This window comes from Aythya marila (genome assembly GCF_965140915.1).
Source record: "Aythya marila genome assembly, chromosome: W".
Lineage (NCBI taxonomy): Eukaryota > Metazoa > Chordata > Aves > Anseriformes > Anatidae > Aythya > Aythya marila.
Window position 1 is genome coordinate 15,936,452 of NC_139081.1, and position 10,095 is coordinate 15,946,546.

The 10,095-nt window shown below is 55.2% G+C and overlaps 1 pseudogene across 1 annotated transcript in view; it reads right to left on the reverse strand.

The window, feature by feature from the left end:
• The window catches only part of LOC309889519 (talin-1-like), a 29,057-nt pseudogene extending 23,058 nt beyond the window's left edge, over positions 1 to 5,999 (reverse strand). The window contains exons 1-9 of the transcript XR_014319580.1: positions 5,870 to 5,999; positions 2,582 to 2,679; positions 2,320 to 2,449; positions 2,063 to 2,215; positions 1,804 to 1,943; positions 1,480 to 1,607; positions 1,126 to 1,186; positions 905 to 1,009; positions 444 to 576 (exon numbers count right to left, since the gene is read on the reverse strand). The product of XR_014319580.1 is annotated as a talin-1-like (transcript). The remainder of the gene's footprint in view (positions 1 to 443; positions 577 to 904; positions 1,010 to 1,125; positions 1,187 to 1,479; positions 1,608 to 1,803; positions 1,944 to 2,062; positions 2,216 to 2,319; positions 2,450 to 2,581; positions 2,680 to 5,869) is intronic.
• Between the last annotated feature and the right edge of the window lie 4,096 nt (positions 6,000 to 10,095).

Consider the following 10,095-nt stretch of genomic DNA (forward strand, 5'->3'; position numbering starts at 1 on the left):
CCACCCCTGCACCTGGAATTGATGTGATTCTTCCTGTAAAAACTTGGAGAAGCCCCCTGGCTCCTAAGTCTGAAAAATGGTCACATTGTTTAGGAAAGACAGCATGGGAAAGGAGAGTTGGACCACACTGTGGCTGTGATCACAGCTGGGACTGGACAACACGCTCCTGGTTTAGGGGAAGACAGGTCAGCCATGGCAGGGGAAGGATGGGAAGCAGCCTGTGCACTGACAGGGATGTTTGGGGGTTGAAAGGCAGGGAGTGCTACTGACTCTTCAGGCATGTCAGGAGTGGTCTGGGCTCAGTTAGCTCTGGTTGAGCCAAACTGCCTCCCTCCAGTCTCCAATGGAGGGCAGGAACCTTCATCTTCATCCAAAGGCCAGAGAAGAGAAACTAAGTCTATTCCAGGAATGGAGCATGACTATTGTCCAAGCCCTCCACTTACCTGCGGTGAAGTTGACCACCGAGGCTGTGCCAGCAGTGATAGCATCCACCTGGGAATGGATCTCATGCTTGGACTCATCCATCTTGTTTTTGCGCCAAGCTTTGGAAGCCTGGTTCTTCTCCTTCATCTTCTCCTGTGGGCCAGAACAAAGGTGTGTGGGGCTGTCTCAAAGCTCTCTCGCCCCACAGCCTCGTGTGGCCAGCAAACACCCCCAAGGCCGCGCTTCCAGATGATGACAACTGCAGTGTGGGTCTTGAAAAGGACAAATGGAAAAGCATGAACCAAGGAGTGAGAAAGAAGCACAGAGGGAAAGCCAAAATAAGGGGCAAGACACAAGGAAAGCTGGAGCAATGTGGGTTGGGGTGAGGAGTGGATGGAGACAGGATTGATGAAGGGATGCTGGAAAAAGGGAATTTTGGCCAGCTAACATAAAAAGTGGGGCTGGGGAGCCACTGCTCTACCTTGACCAGGAAGAAGGAAACCCCGTAGGTCTTGAGGGAACGGGCAAGTTTCACGTAGCGAACTTTGGCCTCGATCTCGCTCATGTTCCCGCAGTTCTTGTGGGCCTGTAGCAACAATGAGAGGACATCAGGCCAGATCCATGGTCCCCTGACTGTGACACCATGCTGCCCCCCCCCCATCACAGCCTTCCCAGGCTCTCCCCACTCTGCCCTGCACATACCATAAAGATCTTGCGCTCCCCTTTCTGCTTGGTGTACTCCTTGGGCAAGAAGTCCTTGAGTCTGCCAAAAGACAGCAAAATCAACTGTAAGAGCACAGCTTGAAGCCATTCCATTTCGCCTATGAAGACGCCCAGCACAGAGCCTCGGACAAACCCTTGCCAGCGCAGAGAGTTTTTGGGAAGAGGAAGGATGTAGGAAAGGTCACTGCACTAATGACAATTCCAGGACCCAAAAGACTTCTCCTTAGGGCCACCTCTTCGCCCTCTGGGATGACGAAGCCCCAGGGGCTGTGAATCAGTGCAGGCACTAAGGGAGGATGCTGGCAGAGGCGCTGACACCCACAGGACACTCACTCCAGAAAGCCTGGCTTGTGCTTCTGCTCGTTGTGTGGCCCAAACTGGATCTGGCACTGGTAGCCAGCAAACTCACATGCTTTGTCAAACGAGATGGGGTGGGAACCATTAAGGATGTCATTCCGAGCCTACGTGGGAAGAGAAGACACCGGGATCTGCCCTGCTGCCTTCCACACCAGACGGGATTTGTGCCGGCACTGAGGATGTAACTGAGCATCCTGAAATACCCCCTATGGCTGCTCCTGGCCAAAAACCTCAATTGTGAGCCCTGATGGGGCTGGCACAGGGCAGCAGAGTGAGGCACACCTGTGCCAGGCACTGTACCTGCACGTAGAGCAGGTTGAGCTGCACAGGGTCTCGCGAGACCACGTTCTGGTCGGAGTAGAAGAACTTGCGTCGCAGCAGCAGCGTCTTGTCATCGATGCCTTGCTCACACAGGGTCCGGCCGTGATCCAGCCAGTTCACTGCAGGCAATGGCAGAGCATGAGCAGGGATGGACAGACACCCAGACAGGAGGCCCTGCTCCCATCCCCTCCGCCCCCTACGCAGGCTGACTCCATCCCCAGCGCTTGCCAGCACATACGCTCATCGTCCGTGTGCAGCTTCTGCTTGAGCTTCTCCATCTTCTTCTCATCCCACAGCAGGGTCTTGTCCTTCTTGAGGGTGCCAGTGACCTCCTCCTTCTTCTCTTCCATGATCTCACGAACAAGGGAGTACTCATCATAGTTGGTGATGCCTGCAGGAGTGCATGGAACTGAGCTGGTGCCGCTCCCCTCCCCGAAGACCCTCCTGTCCCTTGCCACCTCCCTTCCTCCCTGACACCACTGCCCACCCTCTCACCAATTCGGGTGCATATTGTCATCAGTATGTCTGTGATGGTTTTGGAGTCATCAACCATGACTGTTTTCACCGTCCCATCCAGTTTGCGGATCTTCAGGGGCCACTGCTTCTTCTTGTACTCCATGGTGTCCTGCAGGCACAGCCAGCACAGCTCCCAGCAGTGGCACTGGGCACCTGCATCCCACCGAAGCACCTACAGCTCCAGCTGACCGCAGGGTGCATGATGCAGGGCAGGCATGCCCAATGCAAGATGGATGCTTACCCCATTGCGGAGCATGTAGTAGTCCAGAGCCTTCCCAGCCTCCAGCCAGATCCCTTTCTTTGGGTCTTCATCCGAGAGAAACAGCCCAAAATCGCTGGCTGGAAAACAGAGAGAGCCTCTGTCGGCATAGCCCTGGGCTGGATGAGACCAGTGCGCACAGTACAGCAGCACCCTGTATGCTGCAGCAAGCAGCCACAACTGCCACGAGCAGGAGGAAAGCCTGAGTGGGCAAAAAGCTGGCAAATGAGCATTAGGGTAGGTGTTTTACATCTATTTATCCACAGGAAAATTCATCTAAAGCACGCCTACGTAATGCTGACTCAGAGGTGACAGTCACAACTGAGGGAAGAGCTTGGAGTTGTGCTTGACAACTCTCTAAAATCTTTGGTGTGAAACATAACAGCCAAAACATGATGATAAAATGCTGGGCATCATCAGGAAGGGTGCTGGGAACAAGGCAGAGGGCATCGAGAGGGGCAGCTAAAATGATGGACCAGGAAGATCAGCCACTCAGTACTAGGGACTGAAGAAGCTGGCACTCCTCATTTTGGGGAGGAGCAGGCCGGAAGAGGATATGCTGGAGGTTTACAAAGTCTCAGAGATGGTGAATTAGTGCAGAACTGATATTCTGTAAATCCTGACAGCTTGGGTGGGGGTACTGGATGGGTCTGCTGTTGCTGGAGCCCAGGGACAGCCCCGGTGCTCTTTTCGTAAGAAGCCAGCACCACACCAGGCTCTGCCCCTTTTCCTCCCCTCCAGCAGCTGCTTGGCTGGTCATTGGTTTTGTAAGCGGGCATTGCTGGCAGGGAAGGGGAAATTCCTGAGCTGCCCTGCGCCTGCCCACCTCATGCTGTGCTGAGGATCCTGCTAAACAGAACAGAAGAACCAGGGAGGCTGGTGTGTTTGTTTAAAAACAAACAAACAAACAAAACTATTTTCATAGCCAGTTTTAAGAGGATAATTCTAAAGCTCTGAAAACTGAGCAGCTTGTCTGGATCCTTAGCTCAGGAGGGGAGAGGCGCTTCCCGAAATAGGGCAAAAGCAGAGCTGGAAGCTCGCGCCTGAGCCCAGCATGGCAGCTCAGCACAGAGCATGTGGGGATGTTGCATTTCAGACACAAAACCCAGGCCAAAAACAGGGGAATTGAGTAACACCTGGCCCAGTGGCTTAGGACCCCTCTCCCGGTCCAGAGAGAGCAGGAAAGCACGCTAAGGATGGGTTTGCTGGGGTAGGGTGTGCTCAGATTTAATTAACAGGGCCCTGCTAAAGGTGACAAAACACAAGAGCAGCTCAAAAAGGGATCCACAAGTGCTACTAGGTAGGGGCAGCAAAGAGAAACAACAGCTGCAAGGATCAAATAGGAAAAGAAGAGCTCTGAGCTAGAGACGAGGTAAAAACAGATAAATGGAAGATCTATATCCGAGGTTCCCAAAATTGCAACCCAAATCCTTTGGGAGGGCTGGGGGCACGGTAGTGGGGAAGGGAAGACAGCAAGGAGCAGCAGTGCTGAGCTCAGTCCTGTTTCCAGCAAGGTCGAGCTCCAGCTGTTCTAGGGAAAACTGTGAGCAACCAGACAGGAACTCAGGCACGAGCAGCTCCCTTTAAGGTTTTCTCCTCGCCCCTTAGAGCAGCTTGGCTTGGGCCCAGGGGCAGGAAATGCATTGGCTGAGGATCTGTATAAACACCCAGCCCTCCCCCAAAACTGAAAGCTGTGGTCACACAGAGCAAGAAGGCATTTCCTGTGCTCCACCAGGAATCCGCTGCTCCCAGATGTATTCGCCTTCCCCTCCTCCCATGGTCCCCATGCCGTGGCCAATCCCTGCCCAATGTGGGGCTTGGTGGAGGGCCACAGGAATCACCAGGGCACAACTTGCATTGTGAGGTTTTTGTCATCAGCTTAATTCTGAGTCTGACAGCAGCAGGGAGATATTAGAGCTGAAAAAGCTCAGCGAGGTAGCAGCGCACCAGCACGTCACAGCCTCATGGAGAGCCACTGGGGAGGGCTATCTATTTCCCAAGAAAGGAAAAGTTAACTTATATGGTATATGAACACCCACTGGGAGCACTGCAACTGTTCAAACCCACATAGCCTTGGCCAGCTTAACAAATACATGCAGGAGAGAGGAGACAAGACAGGCAAGGAGCAGGCTCAAAGAGCTTGACCAGTATTTCACTTCCCATGTGTTCTCCTACCACCCTGAGCCCCCACATTTTGTCCGAGGCATAAATGAGGGAGACCAAAGAGCCCCAAGCTTTGGTCCCGTGCTCAATACACTGACAGGGAGCATCGAGGCGCAGAGGAGATCGAGGGGAACACTTTTCAGGCTGCAGGAACTATCAGTTATTCTTATTTACCTATTTTTAAGCAAGCAACCTTACAAGATGACAATCTGCACCCTGAACACGTAGGTCAAGTCAGCTCCTCTCGGAGCTTTTTGTGACCACAACCCTGCATGGCAGGGACACTGCCTTCATTTTTGGGAGCCTGTCCACCCAGCGAAGGGCTCTCCAGGCCAAGCAGTGATATCAGAACAACCTCTCCCAATGTGCTGGCAGAGCAGGACCTGCAATGCTTTGTCCAGCAACACCTGAGTATACTGGCATCACTGCATGCAAGGGAAGGTCTCCAGACCTCCAAAAGCAGCCATGGTGCTTGGATGAACATGAGAGTATCTTCGTGGATGAGGACTGTGCACCAAACACTAGTCGGATGTACTGGCTCCAACAAAAACCCTGCTTTGCACAAAAGCTTCTGAGGTTCAGAATCAAGTTTCTTTGCCCCTGGTGGTGCCTAGGCACTCCTCTCCCTTGAACCTTGCTCTGCCCATGCCATGGGGAGCACCCAACACGTACCCCATTGCTACTCTCTTCTAGGTGCAGAAACCCAGGCCTGTGTGGGGATGAAACAGGAAAGGGAGGCTGTGAAATGTCTTTTTTTTTTTTTTTTAGGGGACTGAACAGCCATTTGCTGAGCAGCAACAGGTTGTGAACAGCCTGAAATAAATTTGGCTTGTTTAAAGCTGCAGTAGTGGGAAGGGGGCTTTCTGTCCTGAAAATACCAGTGCCTACCAGTGCCTAAAGGAAGCCTGTCCCAGGCAGGTGAGAGGCTGTTTAGGGCAGTTCCAGGGGCATGAAAAGAAGAAAAAGGAGATGCAGCTGGGAAAGCAGAGACCGGGCAGCAGGAGAGGACAGGGGATGAGCCCAAGAGCAGGGCAGAGCCTTGTCCCTGCACCACACGGCCAAGATGGGGTCACTGGGGCTTGGTGACTGGCCACACCGCGGACTTACACCGTCTCATCTGTGCCTCAGGCACCCGCTCCCGGATCATGCGGCAGGCATCGTACACCATGGTGGAGGGCTCGAACTGCATCGTCTTCACCACACTGCCAATGCTGATCTTCAGCAAGAGGGCAACCATGGTGGTGGCTGGACTGTTCCCACTCCTACGTCACCTTCCAGAGGACACAACTGGGTCAGCTCTCCTTGCCAGGCCCCCACGCATACCCCAGGGACCTGATGGTGGCCGAGATCTTCTCAGCTGGAGATGTGTGTGCCCACTCCACCATACATGCGTGGACGTGGCAGTGGGGGAGCAGAGATTAGGGCTTGGCTCCCCAACCAGGCAAGGGACAGGGGTGGCAACTGTGAAGGTCCTTCATGGACACAAGGGCTTCAGATGAAGCTCTTTGCTCATCACCTCACTACACGCAAGGGTGGTCTGGTGCTCTGGCCAGGACCATCACTGAGTGGATTCTGTTCATGTGCAGCAGTGGCCGCAGCCCTCAACCAACAGTGAGGAGGAAATGTGCCAGCAGCATGGCGAGATAAGGTGGGACAGCATGACAGAAGGGGTTTTAATTATAACTACCATGACACAGAAGCTGCAAGAGGAAAACCCCACTTTGACCCAAGACCAGTAGTGTCTGGCTCCACTATCAGTGAGCAGTGGTCCCACGTGGGCAACCCAAGGTGCCAAGCCTGGAAACCCTGTGTGTGCTTCCTGGGGGTGCAGAGCTCTCAGGGAGGAGACAGGGACACCTGCGCTAGGGGGCACAGGCGATGCTGGGTCAAGATCCAGCTCTCAGTGCTCCCCTGCTCGACGCAAACCTCTGCCCCACTGCCAAGGGGCAACTTGCCCATCCCTGCCCCGCTCAGCAGTGCCCCTGACCCCATGCTCCTTCCCCTGCCCTCTGGAGCCTGCTGGCTTCCATCGGGGCTGACCCGCTCCAGGCTCCCTCAAGCTGCAGCTGGCTGAAGGAGGCACAAATCCTGGTGGATGCACACCATGTTTGCCCGAGGCTGAGCAGGAGTACGGTGTCACCTCCACTAGCACATGGAGCCGCTCCAGCTGTGCATTCCTGAGCCATTTGGCAATGCTGCTTGCAGGAGCCCTCACAACAGAGGCCCTCAGCCCCCACCAACTAGGAATGTAACACAAGCGGGGCCCCTGTGCATGCACCCTGCCCTGCAGCCCCTGGACAGGATGAGTCCCCAACACTGGGCAGGTTGTGGTGCAGTGTGGACGAGGAGTAGCCAGTGCTGGAAGGGGCTTTTTGAGCGTTTCACAGGCAGGGTGGGCCGCTACAGTCAGTGGGCTGGTGTTTGTCATCTTCCCTATATCTAAAAATATTCTAGATCTGAGCACAGGGCTGCTTTCCATCTCTGCCCCTGAGCCACCCTGGGGAAAGGACGTGCTGTCTCCAGGACAGGGACTAGGACCAATAGGAGCATAGCACAATAAAATTAACTCTATCCCAGCCCAAACCAGGACGTTACAAAGGAAACATGGTGATAGAGCAAAAAACGATGGTGCGAGCAGGCAGGAACCCTTCCAGCCATGCTGTGAGGCTACCAGCATGATGACTATCCCAGCAGCCCTACTCTTGAGCTTTTTGACAAAAACAGTGAGTTCAGAGGAATATAACACTCTGCAGGGCAAGCTGGAACACGTGCTGAATAGGAAATACACCATTTTACAGCAGGATAGGGGCAGCTTCATGCCATGTGCGCTCTTCCAGCTCAGTACAGACCCACAGGTCCTCCACAACCATCAGCAGCTGCATGTGGCCAACGCCAGCAGCCTCACACCTTGCTGAAAGCAGAGTGCTGCCTCACAAGTGAGGCACTGAGGGCTTAGGGGGAAAAGGATACTTGTACTTGGCGTTACAGCTTCACACCAGACGTAACGCTGCAGACACTTATATACAAGGTGCTTAAAACATCAAGCAAGTAGCCAGAGGCAAGCGAGATGGTTCAGTGCTATTTCCATGTTTTGAGAAAACGCTTTATGCTCCAGGCAGCTGAGCTTTGCTCCCATCAGTCTCTAAAGCAGAAGTGGTCTCTGCTATTTAAAGCAGCACATCTCAAACCTCAGAGCAATCTGGCGGTGGCTCATCACATGAGGTTTGCAAATCTGTCTGGGTGCCTCCTCCAGACACAGCGCCCAAGCTGCGGCCATGTGGTGGTGAAGCCCCAGGTGGCTTCTGCCTTGGGGTGCCACGTCAAGGACAGGAGTGGGCATGTCTGCATTTCAATTGAAAAAGCAACAGAAGTCATTCCAGAGCATGGTTCTGCTGCCATGCTGAAGCTGCAGGAACATCTTGGAGGCTCCAGGCTGGTGACACTGGTGCTGTCCCCCCAGAGCAAGCTGGCACTGGGGGCACCTTGAGCACTGCCCACCCACTGGGCAGAGGGGCTGCAGCACTGGTGTTACACTCGGCACAAAGCAGCCACAGCGACAAAGTGTAAAGTGATGGAAGAGGACAGCCAGCCTCATGCCATCCCTCAGGAAGGGGAAAAAAAAGAATAAAAAGGAGAAAAAAGACTTGACAAATGCACACCACATTTCTGCACTGGCTACGCTGCAGGGAAAGCAAACAAGTCAGCAATCGCTTACTGGTATGCGAAGGCAGATATGCCAGCGCAGCAGCAGTGTGGCCAGCTGAAGGCACTTCTGCATTTCGCTGTAAGCTCTTCCTCCATGATGCAGCCCCACCAGCAGCAGATGCCTTTTGTCCCTCCACCTCCCACACCCCAGCAGGGGCCACTGGCCCCAGGAGCGAGGTTTCCATCCTGTACATAATTGCTGCAATTCTGTCTACTGACCTGAGAGTACTGCTGCAACAACAGGTACAGGGCAAGTTTTACATTAACAACAATAATAATAAAAAATATAAAGCCCTGTGGGGTTTTTGTTATGCCAGAGGCTGTGCTTGAAGATAGCCTCCACAGCACACTGATGGCAAGTTTCTAGGAGCTGCAGACCTTTATCAAACAGATTTCTCTCTTTTCACTATACTGGTGCTGAAGGAAGCTCTGGGTATTACTGCCACACTGAACTGTCCCTGGGAAAGGCCCTGCACCAGGTGGGGCCCAGCCCTGGCTGCAGGAAACTCTCCCAGCCCTTCTGCCTGGGGTCCACAGCCAGCCTCAGCCTTGCCACTCTGCCAAAGCCTCCTGTGAAGGTTTGGGTGGTGATGCAGGAACAGGAGCAGCCTGCAGCAGCTGGGAAGGTCTAGAATTCTTTTTTATTTTGTTGTGGTTGTTTTTCTTCCTTTTAATCTCAGAGAAGGCAAAACAATTGCTAGGCCACATGTACGGCTAGGTCTTGAGGCACCACTGCAACGCCTGCAAGCTGCAACTCTGCCTTGATACAAGGATTTGTGTGGTGATGCAAAGTTAATTTTTAGCCCAGAAAAAACAGAAAATCAACTTGCCTAGCCCAGCACCTGTGCCCATAGCAGAAGCGTGGCTTCATGGGGCTGGAAGTGCCAGAACATGGAGGCATTCCTGCTGGGACAGTAGCACGGAGCTGCTGGTGGTGGCAGAGGTAGATGACAGCCCCTCCTCCTCCTCCTCCTCCTCCTCCTCCTCTGAGCCGCGCGTTTCCTCGCCCCACTCTCCCCCAGCCCCTAGAGTCCCCGGTACAGCGGCTCCCGCCCCAGGGGTCCAACCGCCGACAGGGTCGCCGCGCTGCGGCGTGGCCCGGCCCCAAGCCCGATAAGCGGGAAGGGGGGGGGGAGGCGGGGGCGGGGGAAGTGAGGGGTGTCCTGGAGCACCGGGACCCTCCCGGTAAGGAGTCCCCGCGCTAGGCGAGGCCGCGTCGCCCGCGCCCCCGGCCCCGTACCTGTGCGCGAGCAAGAACAGCGCGCCAGGCCCGCCGAGGCTGTGCAGCAGCGGGACGGCACCGCCCGCTTCCCGCCCCGCCGGCCCACGCCGCGCATGCGCTAGGCCCCGTGCGCCACTGGACAGAGCGGTGCGGTGGCCTCGGTCCCCACACATCGCCACCCATGACCCCCACCGGGCATTCCCAACAGACCAGTACCGCACCCACCCCCACTCCGCCGCCGCCCGCGGGCAGCTCCCAGCTCCTGCCTCGCCGCGCGCGCTCCCGTGCCATCGGTCAATGGCGGGGCTCGCGCCACTGCATCACCCGGGGGCGGAGCGAGGTGAGGCGGGACTGTGTGGTGCTGTGCGAGGGCTTCTGGGAGGGCGGTGGCGTCACTGGCGGGTGG